This window comes from Zootoca vivipara, chromosome 2, assembly GCF_965207765.1.
Source record: "Zootoca vivipara chromosome 2, rZooViv2.hap1.1, whole genome shotgun sequence".
Taxonomy (NCBI): Eukaryota; Metazoa; Chordata; class Lepidosauria; order Squamata; family Lacertidae; genus Zootoca; species Zootoca vivipara.
The window spans coordinates 1,307,625-1,320,478 of record NC_142584.1 but is presented as its reverse complement, the minus strand read 5'-3'; the positions used below and the strand labels follow the sequence as shown (position 1 = coordinate 1,320,478).

The 12,854-nt window shown below is 44.4% G+C and overlaps 1 protein-coding gene across 2 annotated transcripts in view; it reads left to right on the top strand.

Annotated features, from left to right (window-relative positions):
- The window catches only part of STAT6 (signal transducer and activator of transcription 6), a 76,108-nt gene that overhangs the window by 24,974 nt on the left and 38,280 nt on the right, over positions 1-12,854 (top strand). Inside the window, exon 1 of one of the 2 annotated variants that reach the window (XM_035102105.3) lies at positions 10,367-10,492. The exons of the other annotated variant lie outside the window; for it this stretch is intronic. The gene's annotated coding sequence lies outside the window, so the exon portion shown is untranslated. Of the gene's footprint in view, positions 1-10,366; positions 10,493-12,854 lie in introns of those variants that run through there. 2 annotated transcript variants of the gene reach the window in all.

Here is a 12,854-nt window from a genome sequence, read left to right as displayed (position 1 = left end):
GTCTATAAGGTGCTACTGGACAATTTTTTGTTGTTGTTGTTTAGTCGTTTAGTCGTGTCCGACTCTTCGTGACCCCATGGACCATAGCACGGCAGGCACTCCTGTCTTCTACTGCTTCCCACAGTTTGGTCAAACTCATGTTCATGTTTGGTCAAACTCATGTTGGTAGCTTCGAGAACACTGTCCAACCATCTCGTCCTCTGTTGTCCCCTTCTCCTAGTGCCCTCAATCTTTCCCAACATCAGGGTCTTTTCCAGGGAGTCTTCTCTTCTCATGAGGTGGCCAAAGTATTGGAGCCTCAGCTTCAGGATCTGTCCTTCCAGTGAGCACTCAGGGCTGATTTCCTTCAGAATGGATAGGTTTGATCTTCTTGCAGTCCATGGGACAATTTTTTATGTTTTATTAATTTTTATTTTGACTACCTCAGACCAACACGGCTACCTACCTGAATTCAATAACCCAGTTTTAGAACCATGAAATCATAGAATCGTAGTGTTTCAAGGGATGCTGATGGGTATCTATTCCAACCTCCAACCATGTTTTGAATCCTTTCTCTATCCCCTTTAGGGATAGAGGAGAAATTCAGTGTGGTTCATATTGTTACACGCCACCCCAATCTGCAAGGGGTGTTTCCTCCAGAAATGAGTCCCAGCGGAGACTGTGGTGTCTTTAGGATATATACTTTATTTACACATATAAAACCTGAGCCTACGATGGAAGAGTTCAAAGCATTACACTCCCTAAGGGTTCCGTTTCTCTTATTGCTGCTGCCTTGGATTTGCATTGTCAGCCCACATTGTGCTCTGACCTCCTCCCCACCCACACTCCAGCTTACGCCGCAGCCAACTCAGATCCAAAAAACTTCCTCCTAAAAAAACCTCTGGCCTTGTCTTCTGACTAAGGGCCTCAGAGCTCAGGGAGGGGCTCTCCCCATTTGCTGGCTGGTGCAGACTCTGCTTTGCTGATGTCCCACCTCCCTGTTTTTGTTCTCTGCTGATGGTCTGTCTCTAGTGATTTCCTTAGCATGGAAAAACTGGTTTGGCTTGTGTCTTGACACTGCTAAATTCAATGTCTTAATACTCCCAAGCATTGATTAAACTCCAACCCTTACTAAATCCCAGAATTATGGGTGTCTGGCACCCACAAACTCATAACAATATTTTAATTTGGAATTGGGTGTGTTTCTGTGGTCCTACACCATGTAATATTCCCCATAACAATTCCACAGTCTGTGTCCCTATAGCCAGGGCAAAATTTAAGCAGGTGTTACCATGCCAGCCATATCAATGCATTATTAGCATGGGGGGGGGGCAGGAAGTAAGAAAAAGGCAAATGCCAGTGGTTCAAGTCAGAGATGGAATCATGTTACAGGACCTGTAAATTGAATGGGCAAGCAAACCAAGGCAAGTTTACCAGCTTCTTGGCAAGGAAAGTAAAGGGAGGTGCTCTAGGTGAAAGGGCTCTAGGTGACCTACCCTGAAAGGAAAGCTGATGAAAATCAAGTTCTTCATATTTGCATTAATTTTATTTATGTATTTATTTATTTATTTATTTAAAGCATTCCAATCCTGCTCTTCAACCAAAAGTGTCCCCCAACTCATTGTAAATGTCAGTGATAAAGCAGGCCCATCCCTCAGATTTACAATCTAAAAGATTCAACACAAAAGGGAAAGGGATTGGGACGGTAGAGGAAAAAAGAAAGCTCAGGTATGAAACTACAGAGTTCTTGAAATAATCAACTGAGATGCAAAGATTTCAAGGAGAAGCCAAAAATTGCCTGTCTTTCTGCACAGCAATCCTGTTTCTCTTCCTCTCTAATTGCCTTTGGAATTACATTCTTTTAACAAACGAAATGAATGATACATTTGCTACAACCATCTGCAAAAAAATGTATTCTTTTGTTTTTAGGATTCAACTGAAATGAACAGAAATTGAAATCATGGCCAATCAAACTTTACTTGGCACTTCCATAGGTCCTGGCTGCAAATCCTTTTGGCTTCAGTAGAATATATTTTACTTCCATGATTTATTGTGTTTAGGTTTCGGCTGCTCATTGCTTTGCAAAGGAGATGTTTCTTCCCAGCTGCCCTGGCTTGGTGTTTGCAATGTTTTAAAGTCTCTTTTGTTGTTGTTACAAATTATTTGCAAGTACTTTATAATACAGTACAATCTACCTACCAAAGGGAGTTGGTAACATTAGCCGCAGGGGGAGAGGCAGGAAGATGCAAGTATGATTTTTAATGACATCTGACATTTGATAGTGTTCAGATTCCTAAAGGATTTGACAGTTTAAATTGGCACTTTTCAGTGCAGTAGAAAGATCTGTTACAGAAGGGTCATAAATGACATTGTGATTGTTTTCCTATTTTCCCGAAGATGTTTTGTGATTTGCAGAACGGGACTCCCTAAGCATAGTCTGGCATACAATAGATTTTTGATTAATGTATTTTTATGGTCAAGATGCTAGAATTCATGTCCTCATGCTTGAGTGGGGGCTGAAAAAGAAGCAGTTTGCGGATAGATGCTTTGTGGATTTCCAAAGAATTGGAGTCCCAAGTGAAAAAAAATAGGAATAAATCATCCCAGAATATTGTCAGATCATAATTCCCTGATAATGAAAATTCAAAAAGAAAGACAAACTACATTTATATGGAAAAAGCAAAGAAGGCCCTGAGGGATTATTTTGAAATAAACCTTCAGGGGCAGACTAACTTACAAATGATCTGGGATGCAAGCAAGGCGGTGATGAGGGGACTGTTTATCCAACAAAATTTGATTAAAGGGAAATTGAGAGAAAAAGGGAGAAAAAAATTGGATTGCTGTAAGGGTGTTGTTGCGGCTACTCTTGAGTAAAGACGCCCAAGTCTGTCTATCTTTAAGAGTTTTATTGTGCATAGTATTTACAGTGCGGAGATAGCAGAAAACATGACCTCTCAGTCACTCGCAGAATCCAGGAGTGGACGTTTCCAGCTACGGGACCAGCACAAGAGTTTGGGCACCCCGAAATGCCTCCTCCCGACCTTACGTTTGGTGGCACGCCTTAATTCGGGCGCTGGAAGGGGCTGCCTGTTCCCCTCCACCTCTTGGTCCTGGCGGCGCAAGGGCTCTCCAACATCGCTGAGCCTGACACCTCCGTCCCTCCTCACTTCCTGATTCCCCTCACCTGACCCACAGCTGATTCCCCTCACCTGACCTCACTTCCTGATTCCCCTCACCTGACCCACAGCTGCTGCTCTCACTGTGCGAAGTGCTGGTCAGCAAGAGGGGAGGAGGCTCCCTGTAGGAAGGCCCCCTGACAACTATGAAAAAGTATGGTGTGAAATAAAAAGAAATCTAGAAATGTGAAACAGAATGAACCTTTCCCTGTTAGGAAGAAATGCGGCAATAAAAATGAATGTGCTGCCGAAAAGGCTCTTTCTTTTCCAGACAGTCCCAGTGATTGTTAAGGATGACTGCTTCAAAAAATGGCAAAAGGACATTTCTAAATTTTTTTGGGGGGGCGAAAGGCCTAGGGGATTAAACATAAGATACGGACAGATACGAAAGAAAGAGGAGGCTTCACTCTCCCAGACATAAAATTATGCTACGAGGTGGCTTGTTTGGTTTGGATTACGGAATGGATAAAACTGGAAAGGGAAGAAGCATTGGATTTGGAGGGACATGATAACAGATTTGGATGGCATGCATATTTATGGTATGGGAAAGGAAAAATACATAAAGGATTCTATAATTAGGAAGTCATTAATGAGAGTTTGGGAGAGATACAAAGATTTACTAGAACAAAAAAACACCTTGATGGTTGTCATCAATAGAAGCTTCGTTTCTCAAACTGGTTGTCAAAAAGGGGAAATGGCCTACATACAGAGATTTATTGGAAGAGCATGAAGGTAAATGGAAATTAAAAGAATATGAAGAAATCTAAGACTATTTTCAGAGTTGGTTGCATTATAGACAACTAAATGAGATGTTTAAGGAAGATAGGAAGAAAGGGTTTAGCTATACAACTTCTAAACTTCAGAAAGAAGTGGGAGAAGGAGATGTGAAACTATTGAAGAAAGCATACATTTAACATCCTGTTAGAATGGGAAATGAAAGATGAAGAGGTCAAATTGGTCATGATTAAATGGGCGCAAGATGCAGGACACAACATACAATTTGAGGACTGGGAAAAATTGTGGAAAGTAAATTTAAAATTTACAGACTTCTCTTTTGAAGGAAAATTATATGAAAATAATGTATAGATGGTATATTACACCTGTAAAAGTGGCAAAAATGTACAAAACCGGGTCAAATAAATGCTGGAAATGTAAGGAAAAGGAGGGAACTTTTTACCATATGTGGTGGGAATGTAGAGAAGCTAAAAAAAAAAGGGAGATGATATATAATGAGCTGAAAAAAATGTTTAAAAGAACATTTGTTAAAAAAACTAGAAGCATTTTTGTTAGGGATCCTAGGGCAAGACCTGCCAAGAAAATTAAGGAACCTATTTATGTATGCTACAACACCGGCGAGAGTCTTGTTGGCACAGGTACGGAAGACTGAGGAAATCCCTACGAAAGAACAATGGCAAGAAAAAATGGTGAGTTATGCGGAACTGGCAAAGCTAACATATAAACTGCGAGAGAAGGACAACCGTGAATTTAAAGAAGAATGGGAACTTTTCACAAATTACTTTAAAAGACAACAAAATGAACTGGACTCCTTGGCAGGTTTTGAATAAACACCCACAATTTATTAGTAGAACATAGGATAGATAAGGGGAAGATATGTACAATTTGACAGCATGCAGAGAAAAACATGTGTGAATAAAATGGGGGGGGGAGTTGAGGGAAGTCTGGGAAGGGGGAGGGGGTAAGGGGGGGAAATGTAATTGACAATGTGATAGGTAATGTATTATCTTAAATTTGTTTAATAAGAAATTATTTTTTAAAAAGAAAAAAAGAAAAAGCAGCTTTTGTGGTTTCAGTGTGGGCAAAAAAGGGGAACAATCTGTGTTTTGTGCTCGCTGAAAAATATTGTTAAGAGGTTTAAGGTGGATAGAAGCTTTTAGGTTTGTGGTAGCTTGTAACCATCAATTCTGTGTGGATGTCTATCTGGACATCTTATATGTTCAAATTACGATGGCTGTATTGATGGTTACTATATTCTCTCAGTGTGAGCTGGTGGGTGCATTTTCTTTTCACTATTGTTTCGTTTTCTTTGTGTTCCTTCCTTTGTTAAATTTGTTATAAAATATTCTTTTGAAAGAAAGGAAAGGCTTTCAACTGATGTTGTTTGGAACTGGGAAGCTTGCTCCCCATCTGCTTAACCTTTATGTATTCTCAATGTGGCAGGTGTGGGTTTACTGTATTCCTTTACTTTTTTCTGTTAAATTTGTTAAAAATTTACTTTAAAAAAGAAAAGGTTTGGGGGAGCTTGATCAATGTTGCTTTGAGATGAGTACTGCCACCCTGCTTGGAAGCTTGCTGCCCCTCTTACTCAACCTATATGTTTGCAGAGGCATCATGCATTTTCCTATAAAGGAAAAAATCTCTAATAAATGGCTGTTCTAAAATTCTGTGCCTTAGATATGTGTGAGAGAGGTCTGAAACACTGTTTGGCTGTACTGGAGGGGAAACACATATTCTGCACTTATGCTAATTAACAGGAAGCCCGCAAGTGAGCATTTGTCGTATCTTGGTTTCCCCCCTCTTTGAAGATAACATGTATGACTTGAATTTGGGCTTTTATTTTCTTTTAATGCAATCTGTTGTTGGAGGGGTTGGTTGCTGGAAGAAGCAATAAAGACAGAGTTTGACACTGAGAGGTGTTGGACAGATGAAATGAATTTCAGAGATTTAAAATCCATGCCCTGGATTCCCTACCAGCTACCAATTGCTTGGTCCCTGCCCCCCCCCCAAAAGCCCAACACAAAACAGTATTAGGTGTAGTGTTGATTCTTTTCTAATAGGTCTTTTGTTTATGTGATTTTCTTAATAGATACTTGTAAGTGCAATTTGTGTCAAAATCCACCATTCAGCCAGTGTTTCCAAGTTGTCTGTGTTTATACTACATTTTTAAAGATGTGCCTTGAGACAGTCTTTAAACCTCTTTAAGTTCAGAATAGAGTAGTTGCTTTGGAAGACGATCATCAGGCATCCGAACCACATGACCAGCCCAACAAAGTTGATGTTGAAGAATCATTGCTGAAGAATCAACAATGATGATCTTTGCTTCTTCCAGTACACTGTCTGTAAATAGTGAAAAGTAGAAACAGCCAGGCTGCCTTATCTCTTTGAAATGAAGAAGAAGAAGAAGAAGAAGAAGAAGAAGAAGAAGAAGAAGAAGAAGAAGAAGAAGAGGAGGAGGAGGAGGAGGAGGAGGAGGAGGAGGAGGAGGAGGAGGAGTTTGGATTTGATATCCAGCTTCACCAAGGGCGTACCCACCACGGGGCAAGTTAGGGCAGCTGCCCTACTCTAGAAGCCAGCTGCCCGCCCCCCCCCAAGCTAAAAAGAAAGAAATCTCAATGCAAAAAGTGGGGTGCGCGGCCCCAGCCAGAAAGAAACAGACCAGCCCTCCCCCCTTTCCCCTTTCCATAACCCATCGCACTTTCTCCTCTCCCCCTCCCACTATCGAGCTGCAAAAGCGGTGGGGTGTAAACGTAAGAGACGGAGGGAAACAGCGCACCCGGGGGATGGGGCGAGCTGCCCAGAGGGGCGACCAGTGCCGTGGGCAGGGGGGCAGGAGGGGGCAATTGCCCCCCCCCAGAAGCAAAAGGCTAAGGGGCGCAGCGTGGCAGCCCCAGGCTCCGGCTCCCAGCACAAAGCTCCAGAGGCGCGAGGGGAGCGTAAGCGGAGGAGCGCTAAGCGGGAGCGGGGAGTGTAAGTGGAGGAGGCAGCCACAGGCTCGCGTTCCCCGCGCACCTCTGGAGCTTCGCGCCGGGAACGGGAGCTTGGGGCCGCCTCCTCGGAAGACCTGGGAGGTGCGGAGGAGGCAGCCCCAGGCTTGCGTTCCCCGCGCGCCTCTGGAGCTTCGCGCCGGGAACAAGAGCCTGGGGCTGCCTCCTCAGAAGAGCTGGGAGGACACAGGCCACGCAGCCCCGCCCATATTCCCACTGTGGCCCCTCCCCTCCCGCCCCTTGCCCCCGCCCCTTGCCCCCCCTAATTTTGATCCTGGGTACGCCCCTGAGCTTCACCACTACCCGAAGGAGTCTCAAAGCGGCTAACATTCTCCTTCCCCTTCCTTCCCCACAACAAACACTCTGTGAGGTGGGTGGGGCTGAGAGACTTCAGAGAAGTGTGACTAGCCCAAGGTCACCCAGCAGCTGCATCTGGAGGAGCGGAGACGCGAACCTGGTTCCCCAGATTATGAGTCTACCACTCTTAACCACTACACCACACTGGTTAGAAGGGTGCCTGCACTTTTGTTTACAGAAATGACTGGACTCAAGAGATTCCAATGCTGAACTTTTAAATCTGTGGAAAGGACAAGGGATGGTTACCTTTCATTTGTACTTTGCTTTAAATTACTTACTTCTCTTTTTCTGGGCCTGCCTGCACCTGGGAATGTGATTTAGAGTATTTGCAATCTGTTGGTCTGCATGGGACGGTGGGAAGGGGCTTTTAGGTGGTGGTGAGGGGTTGCTAGTTGTTTCTTTGTTTGCTTGGTTAAAATTGAATATATGAATATGTGTGTGTGTGGAAAAAAGAAGGGTGCTGTCAGGAAGTTGTTGCGGCTACTCCCGAGTAAAGACTCTCCAGTCTGTTGTGTCTTTAAAGGTTTTATTGTGCATACTATTTACAGTGCAGAGATAGCGGAAAACATGACCTCCTAGTCACTCTCAGAATCCGGCAGTGGTGCCCGTCTGCTTCGGGGCCAGCACAATAACCTGGGCACCCCAAAACGGTGCCCCCTAGCCCTGCGTTTGGGCACGCGCCTCAATTCGGCTGCTGGAAGGAACGGTGCCCCTTCTTCCACTTGCTGGTTGGGGCAGTGCCTGGGCTCCGCCGCCTCCCTGAGCCGTCCCTCCTCCACTTGTTGGTCAGAGTGGTGCAGGGGCTCCGATGCCTCGCTGAGCCTTCCCCCTTCCATTCCGCTTTCCCCTGACCCGCTGCTAGCGCTGTCGCTGGGCGAAGTGCTGGTCAGGATGACGGGGGGAGGCTCCCTGTCGGGAGTCCCCCTGACAGGTGTCTTCATATTTTCCTTTATAACTTTCTTTCTAGTAGTCTTATTTCTCTTCTTTTCAGTGACAGTTCAGAACCTCAGCCTTGGTGCAGTTGCCCCTTTTGCCCCATTATAAATCTGGGCGTAAATGAGAGCTATGTCTACCTGTCTCAAGATTTCCTTGTTTATGCCAATAAACCTTTATTTTATTTCATTTCATTAAAAAAAACAGATTTCCAGCCTTTTTGCTGGTGGGCTTTGTTGCACATGTGATAATACTGGTAGTGTGCTATAAATGGCTCTTTACTGAGTACCTCTTAACTGCAGTCTTGGCCCAACTATCTAAATTAGACGGTTTCTGACCCTCTCTCTTGTAATAGTTAATGAATAAATGCAGTGGCTTGACTTACTGTAAAACCTTGAAAACGCTACAGGCAGAATCACACATTGAAGTACATCCTGATTGTTTCAGATGCTTCACTGGGAGGCTGACATTTTTTTAAAAAAAATGATAGTCAATCATCATCATTTCTAGTAGCCAAAGGGCAGCTAGACCCAGCTGCTTCGTGTTACTCAGAGTTGAAAGAAGACAGCAAAGGGATCAATTGTGCTTCAGGTGAAGAGGAATGCTGAGGACGGAATAAGAGTCTGAGACACAAGAGTGTAAAAACATTCCCTAGAATACAGTGCTAATATATATTGAAAAATCTGGACCAAATTATTCAGATACTCTCCTTGGTCATTTCTGGATAGAGGAGCCCTGCATTTCTTCCTAGTGTGGTAAAGCAGCTGGCTCCAGGGGCCTCTGGTGAGTCTACCCTGCTTCTGATTTCTTGTTACTGAATCTTCAGAGAAGCAGGTACCTGGTTTAGGAAGTCAACAAGGAGCCAGACTGGAGGAAACTTGGGGCGTCTAAACTGCAGCAATAGAATAATGGAACAGTTCAGTGGTTTTACTTAGAGAAGACTCGCTGAAATTAACAGGCCTAACTTAGTCGCTCCCATTAATTTCAACTGGTTTGCTCAGACTAATGTTGGATACACTGAGTGAAGAATTTGAGGCCATCCAGATGTTGTTGGTCTCCAGCTCCCATCAGACCAGCCAGCAAAGTCAACAGTCAGGGATGATGGGAGTTGCAATCCATCACCATCTGGAGGTCCTCGTGTCTTTTGGCTCTGCCATATATGACAGCAAAGTAGCTCTAGAATTAGTTGTCAAAGCAATGAACCTGACTTTCAAGCAGCCAAATTAATGCAATTGGCAGATAAACTCCAGGGCAAAGTTGGGTTCACACACCAGAGAAAACTGGCACACATGTAGAAGAAAAAGTGCAGAAAAGACTTTCTATTCTGTGTGGTGTGATCAGTTTTTTTGTCACAGTTCTTGTTTTTGTAGGGAAAGAGTGGGCTGAGGCCTAGCTCATTGGAGGCTTTTTTGGCAGTGAAGAGAGATTTTAGTGCTGTCAGGAAATTGCCAGGATCTGATGAGTAGCATGTGTTACCCATTCCCGCAGCTGGGATGCTGACACTGATTCTCAGACATATGCGTAAACCAAAATCATGTGTGCACCGGATTGCTTCTGAGAGCCGTAGCTACAGAGGGCGGGGTTAGCGGCGAAGCCTCCCAGCATGTGTGTGTGTGTGCAAATGTGCGTGGGGGGATGCCAAACTGGGTCTTTGACCCAGGTGAAATAAAGCCTAGTTTCGCCCCTGTCTGAGGGTACTTCTGGCCAGTATATTGCAAAGGGCATTAAAGTGTTGGGAATTCAGTTCCACCTTAAATTACAGACATGTAGCTGTTGTATGTCACATGTCTGTGGACTTCCGTTGTGTATAGCTTTTGCTTCTGCGCTGATCACGAAGGAGAGCAGACATGTTTTTCTCTCTCTTGAGATATGCTTAATAATTATGCCAACACCACGTCTTTCTCTCGCCTGTTGTTCCTGCTGCACAGTGGATCCTGCTGCTATAGTGTGCCCTGGCTTCTAGCCTGGGTTGTTATCTTAAACTGCACCGGAGCCCAAGGCTATAATCCCACCAAGAGGTTCCTTTGTGCAATCCCCATTTCTTATGGGTGGGAGCTGAGCAACCAAATAAGTTTCATAGCTGTGCAAAGATCTGAAGGGCAGGTCTGTGCCATTCAAGCCCAATGCTTGGCTACTCTGCTACATTGACGTGATATAAATATATTATGGATATACAGAATAGCTTCATCCTGAGCTGCTTTCTTGATGCATTAACACTTTTTTCGTTTTTATGTGTGTGATGGTGTTGTACCATGGTAACCTCAAGATTCGCTCTCTTGAAGCATAGACCTAGGAGGAGGAGAATCATTTGCAAGTGGGTTTAAAGTAAGTTGAGTCTAAATACTTTGGAAAAGCTTGCTAAAAATAACTAAGAAGCACAACAGATTCGTAAATCTACTTTGGCTTGTTTGAAAAGAGCTCTGCTTAACTCTCATGGGATGGCTTCTTTTTGGAAAACATGTGGAAGGGCACGTCCACAAGATAATTTTAACATAGAACGGCTACCGTATAACATCATGATGTACTCTCAAGTCAGGGGCTATTTACTATGGGTGAAGTGTACAGAGCCTAATCTGGGCTTGGGAGGTGTGTGTATGCAATTCGGATGCAAAGCATTTGTCAAGTGACAACTTTCCACAGTGTACATTTAACCAATCAGCAAATGGATTATCTCTGAGCCAAACTAGATGTTAGAAGGAAATGCATGAGCAGCATGTCTCCCAGTGGAAGTCCTAAAGCTGAAAAGGCATCTGTGGGAGGCTGTCAGGTTGAGCAGAAGACATCAAGGGTGGTGTGCTTAGGGTGGCCACGGAGTCCTACTTTACAAAGGGAAGTTCTCTATTTTGAAGGGCTGCCAGAAAGCTCCCCTCCCCATTCCCAAACTGCCTACCAGGATTTTGCAATTCCTCTTCTGGATTTCTGATGTAATGCAGAAGGATGGCAAGGAAGTACTTTACCACTTGGCAGGATGGTTGCTTTATAGGAGTATAAACCACCAACTCATAGAAAAATATGGCGGTGTGCATCATCATCGAACTAAAACATCCTTCAAATTTATAAAAGGCAGGAAATGTGTTCACTGGATGTGCCCGGTGGAGTAGAAGTACACCTTGGGTTTTAATGCAGGGTTTGTTTTTGGGAAGTGGGGACATCTATGTCAGCTGTGGAAGCTCTAGGCTCAACATGGTGACATGCCAGGGCTTGTTGTTTTTCATGAGTCCTCTGAAAACCTTTTGACTTCCCTGCCATAAACCTCCAGTCCCTCCACCCACATCCCTAAGGAATTAGCTCTGGCATCAGCTTTCTTTTCCTGACTTGGGTGGAGCTTCGCCTCACCCTACCTGCACTTTGACCTTTTTCTTTTAATCATGCAAACTCAGTCCCTTTAAAAGCAGGTGCACCTGCGCCCGGTTGCCAATTGACAATAGAGGAGGTCTGATGGAGCTGGCCTGTCACATCGAAGCCGATGGAGCGAGCTCTGCTACCCAGCCATCCCACTGCATACTTCACAGTTGATGTATGTGTCCCTATCCAGCCACCGACCCAACTAAGTCTGTGCAGGAAAAGCATCTCTGTTGCAAAAAGCCTTTGGGAGGGAATGCTTAACCCTTCCCCTTCTGAGATTCTCCTCCCAAATGAGTTACTCATGGGTCCAGAACCCTAAAGCAGCTTGTGCAGGGAGTTTTAGGGGGAAATGGGTAGGGAGGAAAGTCGGAGGTGTTATATTATTTATTTATTTATTTATTTATTTATACCCCGCCCATCTGGCTGGCTTTCCCCCACCACTCTGGGCGGCTTCCAACAAATACCAAAATACATTAAAATATCACAGATTAAAAACTTCCCTAAACAGGGCTGCCTTTAGGTGTTTTCTAAATGTCAGGTAGTTGTTTATCTCCTTGACCTCCGATAGAAGGGTGTTCCACAGGGTTCCCCTGTAGCTTTGCTTCTCGCAGTGAGGGAACCACCAGAAGGCCCTCAGCGTTGGATCTCAGTGTCCAGGCTGAACAATGGGGGTGAATATGCTCCTTCAGGTATATAGGACCGAGGCCGTTTCGATGGAGAGCCTTCCCCTGTTTGTTGCTGAACTTCAACTCCCATCATCCCTGACCTTTGACTATACTTGCTGGCATTGAGGGGCTTGTAGTCCAGCAACAACTGGAGGGCCAAAAGTTCCCCAGTTCTGGGTTAAGTATTTCCTTCTTCCGCTCCTTCTGTTCCGCAGCCCATTGTGGCACAGGGTTGCAGTATAACATGGAATTTGCAATCCTTGATATTTCCTTACAAGTCTTGTTTTCTTTTCTTACATATTTGCATCCCATCTTTTTTCATCATGGGACCCAAGGTGACATGTATGTGATGCACAGGCCCAGGCGCTGGGTGACCAGACCCAGAACTGCTTAGTATCAGCAAGGTGCTAGCTTCATAGAATCATAGAATTGTAGATTTGGAAGAAATCTTAACTAAAGCATCCACGGCAGATGGCCATCCAACCCTTGCTTAAAAACCTCCAATGAAGGAGAGTCCACCACCTTCCGTGGGAGTCTGTCCACTGTGGAACAGCTCTTACCATTAAAAAGTTCTTCAAGATGTTTGGTCACAATCTCCTTTCCATTGGTTCAGGTTCTAGCAGGAGAAAACAAGTGTGCTCCATCTTCCATGTGACAGCCCTTGAGATATTTGAAGA